The following is a 24,886-nucleotide window of genomic DNA, read 5'->3' on the forward strand; positions in this document are numbered from 1 at the left end:
AAAAAAAAAAAAGTTGGAGGAGGGAGAGGAGGAGGAGGAGTAGGGGGAGGAAGAAGAAGGAGAGGAGGAAGAGGAAGAGGAGGAGAAAAGTATGCCTTTGGATCAGGACCGGATGTTTTTGGGGATTCCCATCAGGCTTCCTTTGTGTTTTATTTTGTTTTGTTTTTTAAAAAAGTCTGGGGTCTAGAGGTATAGCTCAGTGATTGTGTAGCATTCACTCACAAGGTCCTAAGTTCAATCTTCCAAAATACCCCCCCCCCACACACACAGTCATGAGACAGACATTTATACACTTACCACTCCAGTCAAAAAAGTAAAACCTTGCCTACCCATCACATCCCCCTCTGCCTCCCTGGGGTAAACACTTTGCTGAAAGGTGCATTTATCATGCCTCTGCATGCTTTCTGCTTTTGCATCTGTGCATACTCACGTGATATATGGGTATGTGGGTTTTCGTGTTTAAAGAATCCAAATGAATGATATCATGCAATTTGTTCCTCTGCAACTTGCTGTGTCTTCTCCCTCCCTCGGAGACCGGCAGACTTTCTAGTTAGTCCCCCTCACAGCGGCAGAAATCCTCAGAGCATTCTGCAATGGGTCTGTGCGGTCTGCAGATGGTCACAGGCTGCCTTGCCTATCTGGGGGACACACATTCATTAGGCGTGTCCCTCAGGGATGACCGGATAGCTGGGTATTTCTTGGTGCTTCCAGGCTGTTTTCCAGAGTGGCTGTAACCACCTTCCCTCCTGGCATGGGCGTTCTGTATCCCACTGTCTCCCCTTTGTTTGGGTGCCAATCTGACAGGAATGATGTGACACTCTCCTGACAGAGGCCTGATTTTGTGTCCTTGGTTACAGTAAGGCTTTCTTTGCATCTGTTTAATGGGCATTCATGTTCCTTCTGCCAGGTGCCTGATCGTATATGCTTTGAAGTCTTCTTGTAGCTCAGGGTGTCCTTGAACTTCTGCTCTTCCTGCCACCACCTCCTGTTTGGCTGGGATTACAGGTTTTAGCCACCACACCTGGTGGATCTGCTTCTGGGGGATCAAACACCAGGCCATCAGTGTAGCAGCTAAACGACACCCCCAGCCCTCTACCTTCTCTTCTGAAAATCAATCTGTCAGAGGCCTTTGTATAGCTTGCATTTGACTCCCGTATATATTGGAGGAACATGGCATTCACTGTTTATTAAATGCATCCATCTTTATTTTGATGTTCTATGGGTCTTCAAGAAATCTTGCCCTCTGATAAGTTTGTCTGTTTGCTTGCTTAGAGTCAGAGTCCCACTGTGTAGTTCAGGCTCATGGCCTGGAACTATGTAATCCAAGCTGGCCTTAAACTCACCACAGTCCTCTTGCCTCAGCCTCCTGGTTCCTGGGCTTACTAATGCGAGGCACCATGCCTAGCTTGTTTTCATATTTAATCTTTTGAATACCTGAAACTGATGGTGTGGGAGAGGGATTCCATTTTTCTTTTCTAATACAGACATCCAATTGCTCCAGCATCATTTATAGAAGAGTCTGCTCTTTCCCCACTGACCTCAAGTACCACTCCTGCCAATATTAAATTTCCATACATGTGTGAGTCTGTTTTTGCAGCCTCTCTATTCTAATCCCCTAGCCTATTTATATACCCTTACTTGAACACCACATGCACCTCTTTAGGCTCCTCCCACAACACCGTGTGTGCAGATCCTGAGTCTTCACATCTTCATGGAAGGAACATGCATATAATGGTTTTGCTCACAAAGGCTTTCTCAGATACTGTCTTGGGGCTCTAAAATCTCCCTCCCCCCCCCTTTTTTTTTTGCAAGAGGAGGAGATAGATCTAGGATTGAGGTGGTTTGCCAAGGTCACATCATTGAAAAGTGTTGGGCTTTCAAAGCTGCCTGGTCTATCCAGAGCACATCACTGCACTGTATCTGTGACATTCACCACTTCCTTCAGCGAGAAAGTTCAGAGTGATGACTTCGTGCTTTGTTGGGCTCAGACTCCATTTCGTAGGGCCTCTTCCTAACAAGAAGTGGGGACTCTCTCAGTAAGGTAGACATGTTATGCTCCATCTGAGGCTTGTGATGGTGAGGAAAGTCGGGCCATGCTCCGAGGTCAGTTTCAAGAGCCCTCTCGGGGCGTGCACTTGGGCCCAAGGCGCAGCACGAGAGGACGCAGGCTTCCCCCTGGAATTACAGGCGTCCTCCCGCCCTCCCGCCTCGAGAGGCAGGAATGCGCAGGATCAGCTTTCAGCAGGGCCACGGCCGCCTTTCCGGGGAGCTCCCCGGACAGGCCCTTCTTCAACGGCCGAATTAACTGGTTCTGTCTGTCCGACTGGGAGAGCAGCTCCCACTAAAAATAGCAGCCCCGCTCAGGGCGGCCTGCTCCCGTCCCGGGCCCGCGCCAACCGCCGTGAGAGTCGGAGCCGGGACGGCACGAGGAGCCCTGGGGAGCGCCCGCACGCCAGGGCCCGATCCCCCCGAGGCCCAGGCCGGGTGCGCAGCGCTGGCACCACAGGTGCCGCGGAGGGAGGCAGGACCGACGCCGGCCGGGATGGGTGCTGGGCGCTCGGCCGCCCGAGCGCTCGCCTGGGCCTCCCTGCCGCTTCTGGGGCCTCCCGCGGGCGCGCTCTGCGGGGACACGCTCTGCAGCCGAGGTAAGGCCCGGCGCGCGCCATCGCGGGCCTCCGCCTCCTCCGCGATCCCCCGGGGCCAGGCGGGGCGGGCCCAGGCATCCACGGGTTTCGGGGATAGGAGCCAAGCGAACTCTTGTCAACTCACCTGCCAAAAGATCGCAAAAGCCTTCGCCCCCTTCTGGTCTCAAAAGTTTCCATCGCGGAAAATGGGACGATGGAATCTGTGTGGGCCAAGAAACTTGGGGGACATCGAACAGAACAGATTGGGATGTCCCGGAGATTAAGTGGATGGGGGTGCTACGGTCCTTTTCTCAGGCACTGGTACCTGCCTCCAAGCCTGAAGTTGGAGATGGTGCTGGACGTATGGAAAAATTGAAGGGGCCAGCGCGCGGGGAACGATGCTCGCAGGGCGGGGGTAGTTAGAAGGTGACAGGGGAGTAAGGAAAGAGAAGCCTCGGTCATCTCTCTGTCCCTGGGCTACAGCAAAGGAGGCAGGGAAGGACCTGGGAGGGCGGGCTGAGACCCATGCGCGAGCTGGACCCGGTTGAGCACGGTCAGAGGAGAGGCGTGTGGCCCCGCCTGGACCCTGGCCAAGGCCAGGCGGGGGCGAGCGCTGGTAGCCGAGGGGTTCGCCCTGCCCAGTCCGGCCCGGCGGGTGGTGGAGATGTGGGGTCGATTGACCAAACAGGTGCGCCCCCGCCCCTCCCTATCCGCCCCCGCTGGGGCCCGTGGGCGGGCAGAGCTGCGGCAGCGGGGCCTGCGATTGGCAGGGAAGGGCAGGCCGGGTGGCCGGGGAGCAGAGAGCCGCGGCGCCGCGGGAGGCGGCGGAGCCGGCCGGAGCTCGCTCCAGCCCGGCCCGCTCCGCTCGGCCCAGCCGACCCCACGGAAACTTTCCTATGGCCGAACTGGCAGCCCAGTGCCCTGCGACCCGGAGACTTGGTGACTACGGGACCCTGGCCCTGGGCTTCTCCGACTGCACAGCGCTCAGCGGCCAGGCCCGCACGTAGAGGTAATGGCTGAGGACCACGGGTCAAGTTGAGGGTACCCCAACACCTGCAGGGATCCGAGCCAGGGGCTTCTTGAAGACCTTGAGAGCTTTGATACCTCTATAGGGCTACAGGGCTGAGGAGTGCGCCTCAGCCTCGCTTTATTCAGTTCTCATTTCGGCTCTCCTGCAGGACCTCTGAGCCTGTCAGACCCTTTAATCTTTGCTGTTTTCTGCCTCTATCCCTGTCCGCAGCCAGGTGCAGGGCTGACGCTTTCCTGAGGAAAGCGGAGTGCAGGTGTCGTTAGGGAAGCACCTTCAGCTGGGGCTTGCCATCTACTGGCGTTGGGGTATAGGGTTCTCCAGTCTATCAATTTCAAAGGCTTCCTGTGACTCCCAAATGTCAGACCCCATCACACACACACACACACACACACACACACACACACACACACACACACACATTCCAGCTTTGGGATGTTTGTGATTATTGTTAGCTAGTGCTGTTACTAAGGACACAAGTGGACTCAGCGAGGTCTCTCCTCTTTCTTTGGCCTGCTTCCAACCCCACCCTCTACCGACAGAGCACACCTTGAGAGCATGGGGAGAGAGACCCAAGCCACTTTCTGTGAAGTGTTTGCCCCGCTTTCTCCCACCTTCTTCAGCTGCCGAGGTGGCAGCAGGAGGGTGGGCTTTAGTTCCAACTGCCAGCAGTCACCGATGAGAGTTGTCATAGGAAACATTGTTCTTCCTCAGTCTGAACTTTCCGTTTTCAACTTTCCATTTTCTTGACCTAAAAGACTGTGCCTCAGAATTAACCAGACCCAACACCCAGCTCCAGAATCTAATTGCAAGTTCATATCTCCGCCTCATCTGCTCACTATGTCTCCGTAAAACCCCTGAGCATAAAGGGGGTCCGTACCTGGAGGATCTAGTGAGGCTTTTATGAATGAGGCATGGTTCCCCTCTTCTCAGGAACAGTAGAACGCCAGGCCTTCTGAGAAAAGTGCACATACTGTGTCAAGGACAGAAGCAGTAGGTCCCAGATTTCAAATGGCCCTACCACTTCCCTTGTCTGCTGTGAGTGTGTCAGAGAGTTGTGTCTTTGAAAGTGGAGGTGACAGTTATAAACACTGAGGAACAGCGAAGGACCCAGCCATCCAGCAAGCAGGAGAGAAACCTGAGCCCAGCCACTGTGGGGCTGCTTCAGACTCCCGGCCTCCAGTGGGCCTTCCCTGGGCTATATCTGTAGCTGGTACACATCCAGTCTCTTCAGCTCAGGTTCTCCAGGACAGGGAACTCTGGAGGCTCTTGCCTTACGACTGGACATCTCCAGCCAGCTAGAACATTCTTGTTCAGAGTGGAAATCTATGTCCCGATACTTCTACCCACTGGATGTTTGCACAGGCCTCCGGGCATCTCTTAATGGCTCAAGTATCCTCTAAGGTCTCCGAGTCTTGGCTTTCAGTGCCCTCCTTTAGACACTCAGGGCAGGGGAACTGAGTTTGGCAGTGACCACAGCGCCATTTATTGTTACGTTGCTGTGCTACGGACATTACACATATGTCACTGCATTAAGTGAGGCTGTGAGGCTGTGTCCTTTTTTATCCTCACTTTGCATATAAAGAAATGGGTTTAGTGTGAACTGAAGGGACTTAACAAAGGTCATACAGGCAATAATGGGGGTGCGCTGCACCCCAAACTCAGCAGCAGCCCATAGAGTCTATGCTTCCATTTTTGACTTTTTGACCCTCTTTGAATGTCTAGTATGATGTATGTGTATGTGTGTGTGTGTGTGTGTGTGTGTGTGTACTTGTGTGTGTACTTAAGTCTAGGCCTGTTGTGTGTGCCAGGATGCTTTTATCACAAGCACCCAGAGTACCTATTGAAATGCAAATTCCTCATCTCCACTCCTGACCTAGGGATCTTCTCTTTGACAACCCAGCTGCCCAGGCCCTCTGAATACCTCAGCTTGAGAAGCCTCACCCTCAGGTACTCTGAGGAAGACAGAGTATGTGGCCAGTGATGGAACTCAGGGACTAGGAGGCAGGCAAGAGAGGGCAGTACAGTGATGCCCTCAAAGTGTGTGCGCCTAAGGGCAGACCTTGAAGGACTGGCACACCTTGCTGAGACCCTTGTGCTCAGTTGTTTAGTTACAGAGGTAGGGACGCTGGAGAGGTGGATGTGACCTCTCCTTTCTCTTCACTGCAGTGTGGGTGCTGGGACCTTTCCAGCTAGAAGGTTCTATGCCTGGATCCCCGGAGGAGGGTACGATGTAGTTCTGTTTCTTCTTAAATCGGTTCTCCCTGGAGGGCATCTCTAGGGATTTTTCTCACATGGACCTTTCCAGTGTCACATTTCTGCCCCCCAAGCTCTGTGGCATATGAGACTTATTCTGCCTTTTAACCCTTTGATCCCCCTGAAGGCTCCGGGTTAAGCTTCATGCGTTTTATGGGTGAGGAAGTGAACACCCAAAGCCCACATACATGAGGGGAAGAATGAGCAGAAAGTGGAAGAACCGTGACTTGAGCTCTCATCCTCTATACATTCAACCTTCTGAGCACCATGACTTTTGGTGGTAGCTTTGATGTTAGAGATCTTGTCCAGAAGATGGAAGGCCGGGTGGTGTACAGCAGGTGATCCTGGCAGAGTTCTTATCTTTAGGCTCCTCGGATGTCAAGGGGATAGAGGTGGAGCTGGTCAGCTCAATGGCTAAAGTCCTTTGGAGCTGTGACCTCTCCTAGTATCTCTGAGGAAGGGTACTCCAAGGAATTCAGTGCCCCATGAGGTTGCTGGCCTCAGAATCTAACAGGCTTTCACACAACTCTGCAAGAGGTTAACTGTGAAAGTGACTGGGGTTCCTGACTTGGAGCCAAAGGGAGCTTGGGGCTCTGGGACAAACCCAGCTGTAGTCCCTTTCCCAGGGTGGGGTAGCCTGGGCTAAGAGACCTTGGTGGCAGTGTATAGCACCTCTAGTTTCCTTCTCAAGTCATCACCTCTGTCTCTCATCAGCCTTTTCTACTGATTTCTCTCAACTGGTGCCCCTGCCCAGTGCTCTGACCTCTTCCGTGTAGAAGTGATTCCAGGTTTCTTGTACTGTGCCTGGACCTTGTGCCTGGGGTGCCCTGAGCTAGGTTTCTTGAAGCAGCCCTGTGAGCTTCAGCTTCCTGGCTCTGTCCTGAATCTTGTTTCCCATTGATAGTGGTTGCCTGTGCCCCACCACAGCATCAGGGCCTAATCCCTGGGCTACGGTGTGTGGCTTTGGGCTTCCTTTCTACTTCTGCTCTTTCGGCTTCCAGCACCCTGGTCTATGCTTGAGGGTTCGGGACTATTCTTCCATCTCTATCACTGTTTGACTGCCCAGCGGGGTCTCATCACCTGAGTATGAGCCACTCCTGCTTGGAACTGGCTAACTTCTGTATCCCAGGCCAGCTGCAGGCTCCTGATTCTCCTGCCTCCACGTCCCAGGTGCTGGGATTCCAGGCACGGGCTGTCATACCTTGTGTATGCTGTGCTGGGGCTCGAACCCTGGGTTTCATGCATCCGAGGCTTCCCAACTACGTCCTAGCCCTGGCTTTTGCAGCTCCAATTAGCTTGCAGACTTGCCTGTCTCCCAAGGCGGGCACTGGACTTCTGGAGCTGACAGACCTGTGTACTTCTCATCCGAGTGTCCACAGGACGAGTGAGCCCAGCGTGGACCTTTTGATGCCTGGTGACTCTCCTCCAGCTTAGCCAGTGCTCTGCCAACGTTTCTGGCCCCGAGCATTTTCCTTGTATCCAGCCCAGCCCAGCAGGAGCCTCTGTGTCTGCACGTGGGCTGGGCTGACCATTGCTGAAGGACAAGCAGATGCTTTGGATTCACGGACAGATGTCTGTCTCTTTATGATTATTCTGGGTCTTCTCTCTCTCTCTCTCTCTCTCTCTCTCTCTCTCTCTCGTATTAGAGATAGAATTTGGGACCTTGAACGTGGTAGGCACACATCTGCCTCTAGACCACTGTCCCCTCCCCCACCCCAGTTCTTAAATGCTTTTCAAAAAAGTCACCTCTGGCTTTATGGCATCTAAGATGGACCGGTCTTGAAACAGGTCTAGAAGAAGCCTTCCTGCAGGCTGAACTTCATGTCCCAAATGAGAGTCCAAACCACCTTCAGACTCAAGAGAACATTTGAGGATTATGAAGGTTCCACTGGGTTTAGGAGATTATTCTGGAATCACAGATGTTGTCCTAGGGGCACCAAGCAGGTCACATGACTTTCTAGGGTTGTATCGCCTCCCTGGAAAGGGTTTGTCTTGTTGAAAGAAGGCTGTGGAGCCCTAGAGGCCAAAGCAGAAACAAAGCCACAGACAGATTTATGCTGAACACAGCATTTGTTTAAACCTCCTGGTTTGTGAGGGCCATTTATCTCATGGGACTGGCTTTACCCAGGCCTCCCTCGCTCTCCTGGTGACTCTGCTAAGGAAGCCGAGGCTCTGAGAAAGGGGACACCTGGTTGGCTCACTCAGGCTGAAAAAGGAGCCGCTTGATGTCCCAGTCTACCATCTCCCCCACTCTCTTGCTTCCCTCCTGGTTCTCAGTGCCCCTCACAGGAGAGGCTGTTTGCGATATTCTGGGAGCACAGCCAGGGTCTATCCTTTGACGTACCCTAGTGGACCATTCTCTTGGCCGTTTTGTGTGTGTGTGTGTGTGTGTGTGTNTNTGTGTGNNCNNGTGTGTGTGTGTGTGTGTGTGTGTGTGTGTGTGTGTGAGATGACGGTGAATGAGAGCAGAGGCTGTAGCTGAGGTGAGACTGAGGGGTAGATAGCGCATAACTGAACTTAGAGCAGAGATTGTCACTGTGAGGTAGAACACTTGCCTGGCATGCATGACAGCTTGGGAGCTGTCCTCCGTAGGAGATACAGAAGAAAGAAGCTGACACCCACGCAGGTGGGCCTGGTGACAAGCAGAGTGTGGCCTGAGGGAGGAAAGTCTCATCTTGTGGTCATGGTGGCTGGTTGCCATGAGAAGCTGTCTTGGGGATACTGGAGGGATAGGGACAATGTTCCCCCAGTCCCTTGTGCAACTAGGAACCCTTGAAGCCTCAAAGTTCTCCATATTTGCTAATGAATGTTCCCTTCAGGTGCCTTCCCAGTTTATCTGCCTTTGCTCCCGCAGAGCCAGTTCCCTGTGGTAGAGGTGCCTCAGCTTTGACCCCTGGAGGTGAGCTCTAGTAGGGCTCACTTATTTGAGAAGGGCCAGGAGAGGGCACTGGGTGAGGGGATAAGGAGAGGAACGAGTGTGGCCTTTCTCAGCATTTGCTGTGATCACATCTGGCTGTCCTGGAAAATACATGACAACTGCGTCCACAAGGAAACCGATATTTCTGGGAGCTGTGGAGACCCGGCCAGACATAGTGGAAGCTGGCAGTGGTTGGAGCGGAGACCTCAGGGCCTTTCCCGGCAGAGGGACCGCCATCAGCCATCAACACTGGCTGGCGCTACTTCCAGGAGGAGAACATTCTTAAAAGGCCCTGTCACCCCTTGATAGGAATTGGCGGGGTGTGTGAGGGATTTGTTTTTCGGTCAGGATGTGGGGAGTTAAAAATAGATGTTGTAATCCCTTGGGTTCGGGTCACACTTGAAGCCCTGCAGAGCCCTCTGGCTCCATTATCTCCCTTGAGTGGCTCTGAGGCTGCTGCTGGAGTGGGTGGGGGCTGGGCTGCCTGCTCTCCTGAGTACACAGAGGGAAAGTGCACCCAGTGTCAGGCTGCACTGGGACACTGCATCCAGAATCCACGCAGGTCCCCAGCCTCATTTATCTGTGTTCTAAGGAGCCCAGGGCAAGTCACAGACTGAAGAGGGGATGGGGGCCAGGTAGACTTTTCAGCCAAGTACTATAAAGGTGGCAGGAGGGCCAGAGATGAATCAAGGCTCCAGGGGAAAAGGTTGCAGGCCAGAGAGCAGCAGAAAGCTGTGTCCTGCTAGGTAGGGGAATGGGGAGGTGGTGATGAGTCTGAGGCAGAGAAGTGTCATGAGGACCTCAAATTGGGGACCTTCAATGATGTAATAAGGATTGGGGGTTAGGGGTTGCAAGTTCGCACCTGTGACCTCAAAACTCAGGAGGCTGAGGGAAGGTACCACATGAGTCCCAGGCCAGCCCGAGAGAGAGGAGACCCTGTTTCTAAAACAAGGCAAACCCAGAGGGATTGTGAATATGATTTCATGGACGACGGGGAGCCTTTGAGGGTCACAGAGAATGGCGGTGCCCTCATCTGTAAGGAACACAGTGCTGCTTCTGTCTTTGGTATAGGCACTATTGTAAGGTTGACTGTATTAAAGTCTGCTCACATCCCACATCTCCTTATGTCAGGAGACCCCGTTTTCTGCTGCCTGTGAAGTCTAGGAAGAGCCAGCTTTGGGGAGAGCTGGCCCAGGAAGAGTCTCTCTGCTCTTCCTAGTTTTTAAATTAGGTGGTCCAGGTTGTCCGTCTCCACTTTCAGAGGTGAGAGAAGGGAAGCCAGCAGGGATGAGGCTGTATCCAGAGGCTGTCCTCTCCTGGCCTGACTCTGGGGGACCTCTGGGGGACCTCTGCAGGACTCTTCCTGTGACAGGCTTCTAGCCTCGAAGCCTGGCTTGTTTTACTTCCCCTTCCAGGCCACCTTCTCCAGGCCGCCTGCCCAATCCCCTCCCTCAACACTGGTTTCTACTTCTCAGTACCTGCATGAGCTCAGCGTCTCCCAGCTCGGCCGTGGTCACAGATGAGCAGGATCTGAGCGAATGGATGGACCACCAGAAGCAGCTGGTACCCACTTATCCTTACCACTGTGATTAGAGGCCAGGCTAGCCTGAAACTTCACTAAGTCCATGTCTGAACTGGAATTCACCTCCTGCCTTCCAGGCCCCTGTTGGCCCTTGGCTGCAAGGCCTCCCCGATTGGCAGGACCATCCTAAGCTCAGCAACAGGAGCTGGGGATCCCCACCTCTGGAAGCACCCTGGTTTTGCATCGTGACTCCTTCTGGGGCTAGAAGCCAAGTCTCTGGGTTCCCAGAGAGGGCTTCTGGCGTCAGTGTGGCTTAGTCACAGGCATGAGCTCACCGCTCACCTCTGGGCTGGGGAAGATGCCAAGGTTTAGGAACTTCAACTGTGAGCCTCTTACTGCTGTGTGTGTGTGTGTGTGTGTGTGTGTGTGTGGTGTGTGTGTAGAACAACAAACCTGTTGGTTGGGACTTTGTACTTGGCCTATGAGCTGTAGTAGGCCCAGGGAACCCACTGGGGCATAATAAATATTTGGGCTATGCTTTCTCATAGCTTCCCTGTAGAGGGGCTCTGTGTCAAGAAAGGATTAGATCAAACCTGAAACCCGATGTCAACACTTGCTGTGCCTCGTGCTGGCTGTCTGTCTGAGCCCAGGCAAGGCACCCGACCTCTCTGAGCTATAATACAAATAACTAGCCAGCAGCTCACACTTTCTGACTGAGCACATCCTACATGCCAGACACTAGGTTTCCTGAGCATCAGCTTATTGGGTCTCAGAACAGACTCTGAGATCTTTGGGACTTGTTCAAGGTCACCAGGCGGGGAAGTGTCAGGGCAGGATTTGAATACAGGTCTTCGTGATGCCACAGCTTACAGCATAAGGCTGTGTCCTGCTCATCCAACAGCTGTGTGATGGTCTAGTGAGGGACTGTGAAAGGAGCAATAGAGGTAGCAAGCCAGGCAGGGTGAGCAGGGAGTCCCTTCTCTTAGCAGCCTCTTTTTCTGCTTCCCGCCTCTGACACTGTCCTTTAGCAGCCAGGGTGGGAACAGAGGAGAGCGGGTCAGCCCCAAGTCCCTCTCTTGTCTGTTGGTAGCTTGCTGGCTCGGGAGGGGGCAGTTGGTGTTAATTCCTTACCTGTCTCTGTACCCAGCACTCAGGAGTTTTCCATGGTCTAAGGTGTCAATTTGAGTTTGGAATGAGGTCTGTGACAGTCTTTGGGTATTTTTTGTCCCCACAAAGGAGTCTGGAGAGTACTCAAAGGTGACACCAGGGACTGGGAAAGGAGGGTGGTCAGGGTTTGCTCCTGGATTTGTAACTGGTGCTGACCTCACCCCTCACCCCTCACTTCCCCACTCAGTAGCCCTCTAGAAACTAGGGACAGCATGGCCTATTTGTGGGGCGATTGTTAGGTTCAAAGTAGACATGGAGAGAACACAGTGTCCTGTGCACAGTGTAAGCATGTGACTGTGATGGACACCAGGGCCTCTGTCCCTGCTTGCGCTTCCCCAGGGACGTTTTTCTTTTAAAGATGTCTTAGCAGTTGTAGGATACTCTAGCCAATGCCTCTTTCCCATGCTTTTTACCCCCCTACTCCCACCCCCAGCAAAGTTCTGGGCAGGACCATCTGAGTTTGAAAAAAATTTTTTTTATATATAATATTCATTTTCTTGTAAAGTTATACATGGGTTGGTTGGGGGTTGGGCAAAGTCAGCCCAACAAAATGATTTGTGAATGAGGGTTTTCAAGTGCAGAGAAAAGGGGGTTCAAAAAGGTTCTTTAAGGTGCTTGAAATTCGGGAGCCTGGGTCCACCTTTGCCCCTGTCTGCTGTGAGGGAGGGCACCGTGTATGTGTGGGTTGAAGACCACCAGCTATGAGGAAGAGGTGGGCGGAGGTTTGGCTCTCACCTCTTGCTCTTTTCCCCTCTGTAGAGAGAGCATGCTCTGCCTTTAGAAGGTCATGTGGTTGGTGTAGACAGTAGGGCAGGGACGTCAGGGGGCTTCCCAGAGGATGGCCGCCTTAAGCCATGCCAAGACTGGTGCTAAACTGCAGCACAAAGGATTGTCCAAAATCGCTTTTCCCTGCTTGGGACTCAGCCACCCCTCAGCTGCGAGTGCTGAGATGAGGAGAGCCCCAGGCCTGGCCTGACCAGGGAGACCTTGAGGAGCCCAGGAGGCCTTAAATCCCACCTCATTTTCCTGCTTGACTCCAGACAGCCAGAGAGCCCACTTTATCTTGGCACGCTCTGAGGACAGGAGCGGATGGACAGGAAGGATCCTGCAGGCCTTGTCTCTCGGCTCCTGTGTGCCCGCTGGCAGGTCCATTTGATACCTCTGCCTCAGTTTCCCTCAAATGGCCCCACTTTCATCACTAAGTTGTTTTGAGACTTAGGTGAGGTAAGGTTGGCGAAGTGCTTATCAGGGCTGGCCTGGGTAATTATAAACCACCCTGGAGGGGACACACCTCAGCCCCCGCCTCCGTCCGTCAGTCCTCCCCTCTCTTGGAGTTCCTGTTTGTTGTTGACATCTGCTTCACCCACGCCTGTGACTTAGAGTATTTATATCCTTGCTGGAATTTCTCTTCGCATTGTCTACTTAATTACCTAATTGAATTAAGGCACATAATTTTGCTTCCTTTCCAGTACAGGGACAGGAAAGGGTCTGGTGACTTCTTCCTTCTAATGGAAGTGACTCTCATATTTGGGATGATAGGGTGCCCCGCCCCCGGCCTCCCCAGGTCCGTGTCCATCTTCGACAGCACAGCTCCCAGGCCCTGTGAATCATAGCAGCCGTGCACTGGGAAAGCAACAGTCTAGCTCCAAGCGTTGATGGGTTCAGCCATGCGGATGTGTCTCTTTCAGTGCCAGCTTCCCATTTGGGCTTTCATGCCCACTCATGGATGGGTCATAGAGAAGGCTCCTTATAAATACTTAAAACAAGGGACCTATGCAGATATTTGGAGAGTACTGCTCAGTAGGGATATAAATTAAAAATCAAGCAGGCTTCACATGGTGAGGGATCGGTGACTCCTGTCCATCCTGATGGTGTTGGTGGCTCTAGCTCCCTCTCTGCATGGTGGCTGGGAGTGGTGGCGGGGGATGCAGGGGTTAAGTGCATTAGTCTGAAATTGTACTGGAATCCTGAGTCTCTGCTCTGCCACTTAGCACTTGTGAACTGAAGTACCACGTCACTTGGATAGAGAGCAGAGGACAGGAGAGAGCTTGAGCTGTTTCCCACAATGCCCGGCATGTGGGAAAGAGCCCTACTTGAGACCTTATTTTTAGCCAGGAACTTTGAAAAGTTCCCACCATGTTCTTTACCCCCAGACCCTCCTCCATTCAGCTTTTCTCCTTCTTAGCAGTTGACAGCCACAACCAAGTGGGGTCGCACTGCCCCGTGCTGGGCGCCCTTTGGGCTACTCTGTGTCTGCCCACAGGTCTCGTCCTTTTCTTTAGGAGCGTATGCCATTTTGAAAACTTGCTATGACCCCCTCTAACGCCTTGTTCTGTCCTTGCTGGACCCGGACCCTGCCATCGTTGTCAGCCCAGTCTGTGTTGTGAATGGTTGACTGGTAAGAAAAAGGCCACGCTGGTCACGGTCTGTTGTAGAGTGCCAATCTGCATTAGTGATTTAAAAGGTTCTGAGAAGTCCTACTGTGGCTGACTTTTGTGTGTTCCAGAAATCTCCAAATCCTGACTACAGGACCTTTCCATGGAATGCCAACAAGCAGGCTCTGTAACACTTTTTTTTTTATAAGATTTATTTTATGTGAGTACACTGTTGACTGTCTTCAGACACACCAGAAGAGGGCATCAGATCCCATTATAGATGGTTGTGAGTCACCATGTGGTTGCTGGGAATTGAACTCAGGACCTCTGGAAGAGCAGTCAGTGCTCTTAATCGCTGAGCCATCTCTCCAGCCCCCATCTGTAACACTCTTGAAGTGGTACTGTAGGACACTTTTATTTATACAAGTTTGTTGACGTTGCCCCAGTGTGATAATTAAGGCAACGGAGGCACGTGGTGTGTGTGTGTGTGTGTGTGTGTGTGTGTGTGCACCAGCTGGTTTCAGGTACACAGGGACCTGCTCCTCCATCACCATCTGAGGCTATGGCAGGTCCTTGTACCATAGTCAGGTGCAGGAAGGGAAGGGATGACAGGAAAGGTCCTGCTCTGGGAGCACCTTTGTCCCGAGTGAGAGGCTCAGGTCACCTTGTATACAGAGATGAACTGCCACTTGACCCCAAGACATGAGAATCAAGTGTCCCCTCAGGCCTGAGCACCCTAGAACCGTCCCCGCTTCACCCCACCTCAGGCTCATGGGCCCATGGTGGCTCTGTGGTGGGTCCCCTGCAGAGGAAGGCAGTGAGGGGGGGGGTCTTCTGTTTATCCACACGCGTTCTCTTGCTGACTTTCTAGGGGAAAAATGCCTTCTTTTCAATTCTGCTTTTATTATTTGAAATTCTCATGGGACCAATTACCCGCCAGTGGGAATTACCTGCCATTTTTATTCTAGTGTCTATCTGCCGGAGTTCTTCCTTGGAGTAATTGATTTGGGTAATTTGGTGCTGCCGAACATTGTTTTAGGAGAGAGCGCTGCCGCAGAGGCAGGGATCACCTGGCAAGCCTTTCTTGGTAAAGGCATTGATGCTGACAGTTGCTGACAGAGGGCCCAGAATGGAGATCATGGATAATGTTTTTGTTTAGACCTGGAATTTGTACATGGGTTGCACAGCGCTTTCTTACCAGACCTGGGCAGGTCATCTGTGGGCAATGAGTGAAAGGCAGCTTGTCATCTCCCATGGGCTTCAAGATCGTCCCTGCTAGGCACTGGCTCTGGCCTGACCCTGGCCTTGGCCTTCTCCATCTGTCTCCCAGGAGGCCTGGGAGGAGAGCTTTGAGGAAAGCATCTGTCTGGAGAGAACCTGACCTCAGTTCCTAGGCAGACCCGCATGCTGGCCTTGGAGCTGTGGCTGGAGGCATGGCAGTTCCTTGGAAGGGGAGGACTGACCAATACACCTGACTCCGCAGGGGCTGTGCAGGGCTTGATGCCTGGCTGCCAGTGGAGAACCCTGCCAGGGCTGGAGGGTGGAGTTCCCTTCCAGTCTATCCCCAGCAAACAGCCCTGCCTTCACACTGTAGTTACGGGTGTGGGAGGCAGAGCTGGGGTGGGAACTCCTCACTCTGCCCTCTCAAGGTCCCATGAAGGACTCCTGTGGAGGCCTTCTTCCCTCTCCCTGCCTTGTTCACTAAGGAAGAGGAGCCACCAGGCCCACAGGTCCTGTTCCTTCTCACAGAGAGCATCCTCCCTTATGTGGCTTAGATGCGGCAACTTTGTTCATGGGCTGTAGCCTGGGCATCACATGGCATTGGCATCCCTACCCTTTTGTTTGTTTTTGCTTTTTAGACAGGGTCTCTCTACAGAGCCCTGGATGTTCTGGAACTCACTCTGTAAACTAAGCTGGCCTTGAACTCACAGAGATCTTCCTGCCTCTGATTCCTGAAGACTAGGATTAATGGAGTTGGCTACCATGCCCAGCCAGACACCCCTACTTTTCTGATGAGGAAATGGATAATTTTTGCAGCAGCACAGGACAGTCCTCTGGGTCTCATGATGTAGGGCTCCCGCAATCTTCAGTGCTTGGGGAGGGGCAGTTCCTCTGGCTCCGTTTAACTTTCATCTGAAGTTGGCACCATGCCTGGTCACCTGAGTATCCTGAACCCACAGAGACCCCTGGGAACTCGGGAATCTTTGTTGCCCTGAGACACTACTCAGTTCAGCTGTCCAACTTAGTGCTTACATGGCACTCCACAAGGGCCTTCTGCCACCAGAGACCAAAGCCTCCCTCAGATCAGCTCGCCAAACTGACAGCGTCCGTCCATCCGTTTGTCTGTCTGTCTGTCTGCCTGCCTGCCTGTCTGCCTCACTGCCTCACTGCCTCTCTCATCTTGCTTTCACCTTCTCCCAACTCTCTTCATTAAGCTGGGGAAGGAGGGTACCAACCCTAGCAGGAAGGGGACAAATAGACCAGATCAGGGGGCTCAGAAACACATTCAAAATAGTGATTAGATCTGGAGTTGAAGCAATGGCTAGGTAGTTAAGAGCACTTGCTGCTCTGGCAGAGGGCTATTTTATTTTATGTTTTTGGTTTTTTGAGACAGGGTTTCTCTGTGTAGCCCTGGCTGTCCTGGAACTCACTCTGTAGACCAGGCTGGCCTCAAATTCAGAAATCCGCCTGCCTCTGCCTCCCAAGTGCTGGGATTAAAGGCGTGCGCCACCACTGCCTAGCGGCAGAGGACTTATATTTGTTGCCCAGCACCCACATGTGGCTTACAACCATCAGTACCTCCAGTTCTAGGGGATCAGATGCCCTCTTCTGACACCAAAGGCACCAGGCACACACACACACACACACACACACACACACACACACACACACACACACACACACACCTGCAGGCAGAGCAGTCATTTTAAATAAAAATCTTTAGAATAAGTAAAATTTTAAAATAGTGACTAAATTCAATGGGTATGTGTAGAAACATTTTTCTCCAGTTGGGAATGCTCTCCAGCATCTATAAACTAAAGGAAGCAACTTCCCCTGCATAGAGTGGTTCCTTAGGTGTGTCTGGGCTCAGCAGGGTAGGGTGGCATCGCTGGTATCCTTGCCTGGTAGTGGGGTGGCAGGAGGTGGGGCACCAGCTGTGGGTACATACAGTTGAGTCCTGTCTGAACTGTGCTATCTTACAAGTGCTTTTAAGCAGGCTGAGGAATGTGGCTCAGTGGGGAAAGGTGTTTACTAACAGCGTGCCAGAGACCTGGGGGTGGGGGCGGGGTGGGGACATGCTTGTAAGGGCTGAAAACAGTTGAGTCAAAACTAAATAATGTTGAACGATTCTGAGTCTAACCATTGGTCCCTGGAAACCCACTGACCAAATCTTATCATCCTCCAGATTCAGGAAACAATCTGCCTGTAGGGATGGTGCGTGCTCATATTCCTGGGAGCAGTCTGGAGGCAGAGGCAGGATGATCACTGCAAGTTCAAGGCCAGCTCAGTTTGTGTAGTGAGCTTTACCCCATCAGAGCTTATACAGTAGGCTCTGTTTGTAAAGAGAGAGAAATGACCCGCAGTGCTAACTGATGGTGGATGGCTCCCCGAAGGAGTGGCCCTGCCATTCTGAGGATGCCAGGGATACCTCCGAGTCCTCAGGCTGTGACAGGACAGAGGTGCTGCCTGGGATGACACCGCCAGCTTGTGTCACTGAGTGTCTACTGGGTGCTATTGTGGCTCAGATCTACAGACTTTCCCACTGGATTACACAAGGCCATGCTTTTGCAAGAAACTGAGGCAGAACTTTGGTTTTTTTTTTTTTTTGTTAGTTTGTTTCTCTGTCTCTCTGTTTCTCTTTCTGTCTCTGTCTCTGTCTCTGTCTCTCTCTCTCCCCCCCCCCATCTCTCTGTCTCTCTCTCTCCTCTCTCTCTCTCTCTCTTTTTCAGCAAGGGTTTGCTAAGAATTGACCCGTCTTTACATTTGGGTAACCTGTGGCATGGTCTGGGTCATGACTTTATGAGCTCTGGTAGCTCATCCTTGGTCTCTGAAATAATGATTAAATCCTTTGAATTAAACGGAGCCTTTTCTGGCTTAGGTGTGAAGTCCTAATAGGATAATGAATGGTTATCTTATTGACCTCTAAACCTTTGTGGGTTTGAAGTAACTTGATTTTCTCCCATGACAAGGCCCCTAGGAGGCAGGTCCCTGTTGTGTAGGAGTGCAGATAGAAGGAGCTAAACAAGGGACCAGAATGTGAAATCAAAGTTAGCAGGGCTGTATGTACTGTGTCTGCCCCACCCTGCGTGCCAAATTTAGCACAGTCAAATACTGTAGACATCAAATCCTTTGGCTGGTCATTGTTTTGAACAAAAACTAAAGGTCCTTCCCACACGCCCTCCATCGCAGCCTTCCAGAGCCTTCTGCTCAGATGGCTCTGTTCTGGCTGCCTGGACCAGCTGCTAGAGGAAGTTGCTGGATCCCGGGCCAGACTCCCCTCCCTCCTACCCTGCCCAGCTGGAGGCCTGGCTGTCACTCTCTGCCTGGTCACCTCTGCCCCCTAGGAGACCTAACAGACCAGTTAGCAAACGCTGGCCACCCCTCCCCACCCACAGCTCCATTCCAAGGTGTTTAAATGGGTCCCTGGGCCAGCTGAGTTTGATGCTCTTTGCTGACTTACTTGCCCATCTGTAAGATGGGTTGATGGTAGCAGCCTCTTGGCTTCTTGGATGCATCTGTAGCTGGTTAGTATGTCTCAGGCCCTTACTACCACCTTCCTGTCTTCCATTTTTGCCAGCAGCCCCTGCAGGCTGAGCACCCCACCCCACTCCACCCACCCCCCACCCCCCACCCCCCGTGGCTCCAGGTGCTTTCAGAGCCACTGCTCCCATTAGCCTCTCAGGCGCCTGTCGGCTCTCCTCACACGGAGGGCCCTACTCTGGTGCTCTCTTCTTTTCCTCCAGCCCTCATCTGGAAGGTCGGTTCATGCCCAGGGTGCCAGAGTCTCTGAACCCAGACTCCTCCCGCTCTTGTTTCTAATTCCCTTCTGCTGATCCCTCTGGAGTCAGGTAAAACATGACGATGTGACATGACGCTTGCCTCATGGCCAACTGGGAAGCTTCCCCCTGCAGACCACTTCCCGTCTTCTGGACAGCTCTCCTCTTGCAGGTTCCCCTCCCCTCCTGCTCCACCTCAGCCAGGGAGTCTCTCTCCTTCCTCCCCTCCTTCCTGCCTGCAAACCAGCCACTTTCCCTTGGGCACCATCTGCTGTACCTCTGAGCCTGACCTTAGTGGCCCCTGGCGGATAGATTAGCCTCAGCCCTCTCACAGGTTGCCAGCTCCCCAACTCCCTCAATAGATCCAAGGGAACTTTGCAAATCTTGTGGGGAGTCACTTAGGGGGGACACCCTGTGTTCACCGGTTGTAGTCCCTACCACTCAGTCAGTGTTCAAGTGATCTGAGTTCCACTAGGAGACCTCCATCCTCAGGTTCTTTCTGTAGTCCCAGGAAGCTGAGTGCCCCCAGGGTTTCAGAGTTCTCTTGCAAAGCCAGCAGGGGGTGGGGTGAGGGGCAGCAGGAGCACAGGGCTTTTCGGTCTAGCTCCTGCCTGCAGCCAGAAGTCCATGGCTGATCATGTTTCTTACCATCCACCCCTCACTTGGCTCCTGCCATTATGGACTCTGTATGATTTATAGTTTGATTCGTGAAGCCAAGCCTGCATAGTATAGTGCCTGGCCTGATGAGGAGGGCCACCTCCTAAGCACGGGGTAGGTACCTCCACCATGGCGGTGGCGGTGGCAGTGGCTGTGGCTGTGGTGCTGGTGGCGGTGGTGGTGGGGCTTGAAGCAGGCGGTTTTTGGACCCTACGACCTGATACAGGGCTAAGCTCTGCCATTCCCAGGCTCCCATGTGGAAGGCCATGTGGGTGTTGTCAGATGGTCTGGGCCTAGTGGCTCAGGGCCCCTTCTGCTTACAGTAGGGGTCGGAAGACCTGAATTAACTCTCTGTTGGGAGATGATATTCACCTCCTCAGGGCCAGGGCTGTTAGATACATTAAGTAATGTAAATGAAAGCAAAACAGAAGCAGACAAATAATAGTGAGCAGCTGTCAGTTGTTAGTGGCTTCGAAAATATGACTCTTCCCCAACTCTAGCCCCAGGAGGGAAGCCAAATGGTTACTTGACCCCAGGGGAGCGATCATTTCACAGCAAGCCTGGGGCAGATAGGCCTGGGAGAGTGACAGTCCTGTGGGTGTAAGGGGGTAGTGGGGGAGGATAATTGCCTTACCAGGGACACTGGTTCCCATCGACTTCAACTCTTAGAGGTTTTCTGGGGTGAGAACCGCCCTGCTTCATCGAGGGCCAGGCAGTTAACTGTTGGTAAACAGGATTTGGGGTGTTCTGGCTTGTCTCCCTTCTCTACCCTGTTCCCTGGATCCCTGCCCTCTACTTTATGTCCGATAGCAGTTGCACCTTGAGTATTTCCTTGGGGAGGCTCCCTGACCATGTGTCAGAAAGACTGACCCAGCCAGGTACACATCTGCAAGCCCAGTGTTTGGGAGACTAAAGCAGGAGACTCATGAATGAGTTGGAAGCCAGCCCAGGCTACAAAAACCCTGTCTGAAAAACAAAGAAAGAAAGCAATGGAATAAAATAAATTTAAAAGACAGTGACCCTTCTCCATTTAGTCTCTGCATGAAACTTTGATTTTTTTTCCTTGTACTTTGAATACATATATATACACACACATACACGTCTATAATTGTACATATTTACCTAAAGATATTTCCTTTATTTACAAAACAGTAAACCAAATCCTCATACAAATATATATATATGTATGTATATATATGCATATATGTGTGTGTGTATATATATATATATATATCCACTACACTATATCATGCATACCATTTCTCCTTGCAAATATAACTTCAGTTTTAGCTACGTTCCCTGATTCAAATCCAAAGTGAGTTTTCATTTGTATGAACACAGGATGGTAAGAAACCCATTCATTACTTTAAAACATTTTCCTCCCCTTAAGGAAAGGAGTAGAGAGTCAGGGTGGGGGACGGGTTGAGCTGGCCATCCCATCACCATGTATGTAGCTCAGAATTCTATGGCGCACACCAGGCTCCTTTAGTGAACCTCACTGTTCTGGAAACATCATTCCTTTCTGATTTCCTAGAGTTTGTTTCTCTGTCTCCCACTGGGATGAAAGCTCTTGAGAGTGTTTCTTTGCCTGGCTTTCTACCTGCCCAAGGTTCTTAGTAAACATCTGTCAGGTGAGTTCACCTTCAGAAAGGCTAGCCCCTTGGCTAGGATGACCAGGTGGGGGGGGGTGTTCCTCAGGACACAGAACTTGGAGTCTCCAAACCAGGAGACTGTCAGTAGCTCTGACCTCCCTGCCTTAGACACAAGTGTCTCTCTTGGGGACACTGAGTCTGTTTCAAGTGGCACGTGCCTTTAATCCCAGTCTGAAACCTTCTTGGTCTACATAGCGAGTTCCAGGCCTTCCCAGACTACATGAGGAAACTGTCTCAAAAAAGGTGTTGGAGAGAAGCTTTGCTGCCCGGGGCCTGTCTGCTTAACTTGAGCTTTGTGTGGTCCTTGCTAGGTGGGTGGCTAGCAGTTCTCAGCCCTGTTTTGCAGATGGTAATGGCTGGGCATGCCCAAGGCCAGCTCCTGATTGTCAAGCCAGAGGCCCCTCCCTGCCCTGCTAGTACACACAAATTAAACGGTGTCTGCTCAGGATTCTGAGCTATCATCCCCCAGACTACCATTGGCCAGGGGCTGGGGTAAATCAGGCATAATGTGTCCCCATGTCATGGGACTGTGTCGTGTTTGTTTGTTCTCTCTGCTTGTCCTTTGGGGGTGGAATCAAAGGTCTCAACCATGCTGGGCAAGTGTTTCTGTCACTCTGCTGCACACCCAGCTCTGTTTATTTTTATTCATTAAAAAAAAAAAAAAAAAAAAAAAGCTGGATGATTGGTGGCGTACACCTTTAATCCCAGCACTGGGGAGGGAGAGGCAGGTCTGGTCTACAGAGCAAGTTCCAGGACAGCCAGGGCTACCCAGAGAAAGCCTGTCTTGAAAATAATTTTAAATTTTTTTCTGAGTATAGATGTTTTGCCTTCATATATGTCTGTACAGCATGTGTGTGTGTGTACCTGGTTCCTGAAGAGACAAAGGAAGGAGAGCATTAGATCCTCTGGAACTGAATTTAACAAGTGTGAGCTGCTGTCTAGGGTGCTGGGAACTGAACTTGGGTCTGTAGAGCAGCCAGTGGCCTTAACCACTGAGCCCTGAGCCATCTCTCCAGTCGGTCTGTCTGTCTGTCTGCCTGCCTGCCTGTCTGCCTGCCTGCCTTCCTGTCTGCCTGATTCCCCCTTTCCCTTCCCCTCCCCCCTCCCCTTCTTCACCATGTGGTTACTGGGAATTGAACTCACAACCTCTGGAAGCACTCTTAACTAGTCTTTATTTTGAGGCAGGGTTTTTGGCGTGTCATCTAGGCTTACATCCAGCTCAAAATCCCACCACACCCTTCCAAATGCTGGATTGCTGTCTGACCCTGTTGTTTAGTCTTTAGTGGGTATTAGTTATCTACATGACAGCAATAAGAAGATCTTAACATTCAAATCGGGCAGCTTCTTTTAAATGGGATTTCCAGCCAGTCTGATGACCATCAAGGGTTGTATCAGCTGGGCAGGGGTCGTACTTCCCACGATTCCGTCTCCCCCTTCCTGACTTATCTCTACTTTTATGCTTCTGAGCCAAGTGGGCTATGAGATTGGTGGCCCACATCAGGAGCTGCAAACATGGTCGTGGGGATTATAACTCAAGGCCAGATGAGTGGCCCCGGGGAGATGTCTAGACTAGCTTCAGTGGCTCTGAGAGGTACTACTGTGAATTGAAGGGCATCCGTTGGCTCTGTGTGTTTAATGAGCCCCTGCCTTGCACTGGCCAGTTCCAGAGGCTACAGAGAGGTCCGTGAGCAGGATGCACCGTCCTCAGGCAGTCTGAGCTTCAAGGCAGAGGGCTTCTGATCGGAATGGGGTTTGGAGGGAGCGACACCGAACAGCTTCATATGAAGGTGTGAGGCATCCCAGTAGGACAAATTGGAAATATGCTAAACACAGCTTTCCAGAGAGACCTCAGTGGGATCCCAGTTCCAGCTTCAGGTAAGATTCCAATTTCCTGTTCTCTCCAAGCTGGAATCAGTCTGGAATTTGAGGCTTCCCAAAGAATGCTAAATCTCCACTCTTGGAGGTTCAACCCAGCAGCCCTGACTTTGGGGAGAGTGTTGCCCTGTGTTTGTAATTTCTAAAGATTTCCAGGTTTTTCCCCTTTTTAATAGATTTTACTTTGACAACAATTTTAGGTCCCCAAGAAAAATGAGCAAAGAGTATGGAGAGAGCTCTTCTCTGCCCCTCCCATGAATAGCCTCTGCCACTATCAGCATCCCCATCAAAGTCTGGTTTCTGGTATAGCATCTTCCATGACTTATTTATTTAAAATCAAATTGAACCATACAGGCTGAGGCTGGGGGTATAGGCACTGGTAGAAAGAGCACTTGCCTACCAGGCATAGAGCCTGGCACTTAATTTCCAGAACTGGGAAAAAAAATTAGAAACTGGAAACCAGGCTTCTTCCTGTAAGTTCTGTCCTGAGGCCTGTCCAGCCCGGTGATCGTGCCACCTGTCCTGATGTACAGTGTGCGTTTAACCTTGGGGCGTATGTGGCTCCATGCATCCTTACTTTGTGGTCAGTGTCCTCTTCTTAGGAATGATCCTAATATTAGTGACCTGGATACTTGTCACTATTTTCCCCTGATACCATACAGAGGAGCACACAGACGTCCTTACACATGTTCATATGGTTGTGAGCGTTTACCCAAGGGATAGCATGTGAAAGAGGATTTATGACTTTCTTTTTCTTTTTTTGGTTTTTTCGAGACAGGGTTTCTCTGTGTAGCCCTGGCTGTCCTGGAACTCACTTTGTAGACCAGGCTATCCTTGAACTCAGAAATCTGCCTGCCTCTGCCTCCCGAGTGCTGGGATTAAAGGTGTGTGCCACCATGCCTGGCAGAATTTATAAATTTTAAAATGGACTCTTTTCTTCTCTCCCCTTGGGTGTTTTTGAGACAGGGTCTCACAATGTAGTCCAGACTGACCTCGGACTACCAATTAACGATCCTCCCGCCCTACCTAGCCTTGTGAGTGTTGGGGTCACAGACTTGCACCAAATGTCCAGGTCTCTGAATAACGCATTTTATGGATCACACTGTACCTCCTTCTGTGTTTTTTTGTGTATCGCCTGTCTGCCCTCCACAGAAGCTGAAGCTGCTCTTGCCCTTGTGGGTGATGCAGGAGGATGCAGCTGGTCCAGGGCTGGACAGGGCCTGGATGGAGCCTGCAAGCAGAGCCCATCCCATGAGAGGCATTTGAGAAGTTTTCTCCATGTGCTCTTAGTTTCATGGGCAGATAAAACTGTGAGCTAGCTAGGAGTCTGTTAAGGTTCCTACTGGATAATAGTCTTCCTGCAGGTTGTACCTTTTCCTCAGTAAGATGTTTTGGAGACCTCTTCCTAGTTCAGGCATGGAACTCTCCCTCTGTGGCTGTGGCTGTGGCTGTGGCTGTGGCTGTGGCTGTGGCTGTGGCTGTGGCTGTGGCTGTGGCCTAGAGCATCGGCAGGGTGAGGTTGATCAGCTTCTTAGTGTCTCAGGGACCCTCCTTCTGGGTCTCATCAGACTCAAATATCAGTGTCCCACTGTCTGGAAGAGTGGCCACTGCAGGGAACTCACCAGGAATGGCCTTGACCTTCACCCTGCCATGTATCTGGAGTAGAAGTTGCTCTTGCAACTTGAACTTGGGCCTACCCCCACACTATTAATTTAAAAACAATATTTTGTGTGCATGCATATGCATGTGTGCGTGCTATGGCATGCAGTGGAGGTCAGAACAACTTACAGGGATTGGTTCTTTCTCTCTACCGTGTT

General features: G+C 51.7%; 1 protein-coding gene across 4 annotated transcripts in view; it reads left to right on the forward strand.

Moving 5' to 3' along the window:
• Window positions 1-24,886, forward strand: part of Dab2ip (DAB2 interacting protein) — a 176,101-nt gene that overhangs the window by 23,943 nt on the left and 127,272 nt on the right. The window contains exon 1 of one of the 4 annotated variants that reach the window (XM_029537060.1): window positions 2,608-2,645. The exons of 2 other annotated variants lie outside the window; for them this stretch is intronic. The gene's annotated coding sequence lies outside the window, so the exon portion shown is untranslated. Of the gene's footprint in view, window positions 1-2,607; window positions 2,646-3,429; window positions 3,634-24,886 lie in introns of those variants that run through there. One more of the 4 variants, XM_029537058.1, reaches the window with a different exon arrangement.

Source organism: Mus pahari, chromosome 3, assembly GCF_900095145.1.
Source record: "Mus pahari chromosome 3, PAHARI_EIJ_v1.1, whole genome shotgun sequence".
Taxonomy (NCBI): Eukaryota; Metazoa; Chordata; class Mammalia; order Rodentia; family Muridae; genus Mus; species Mus pahari.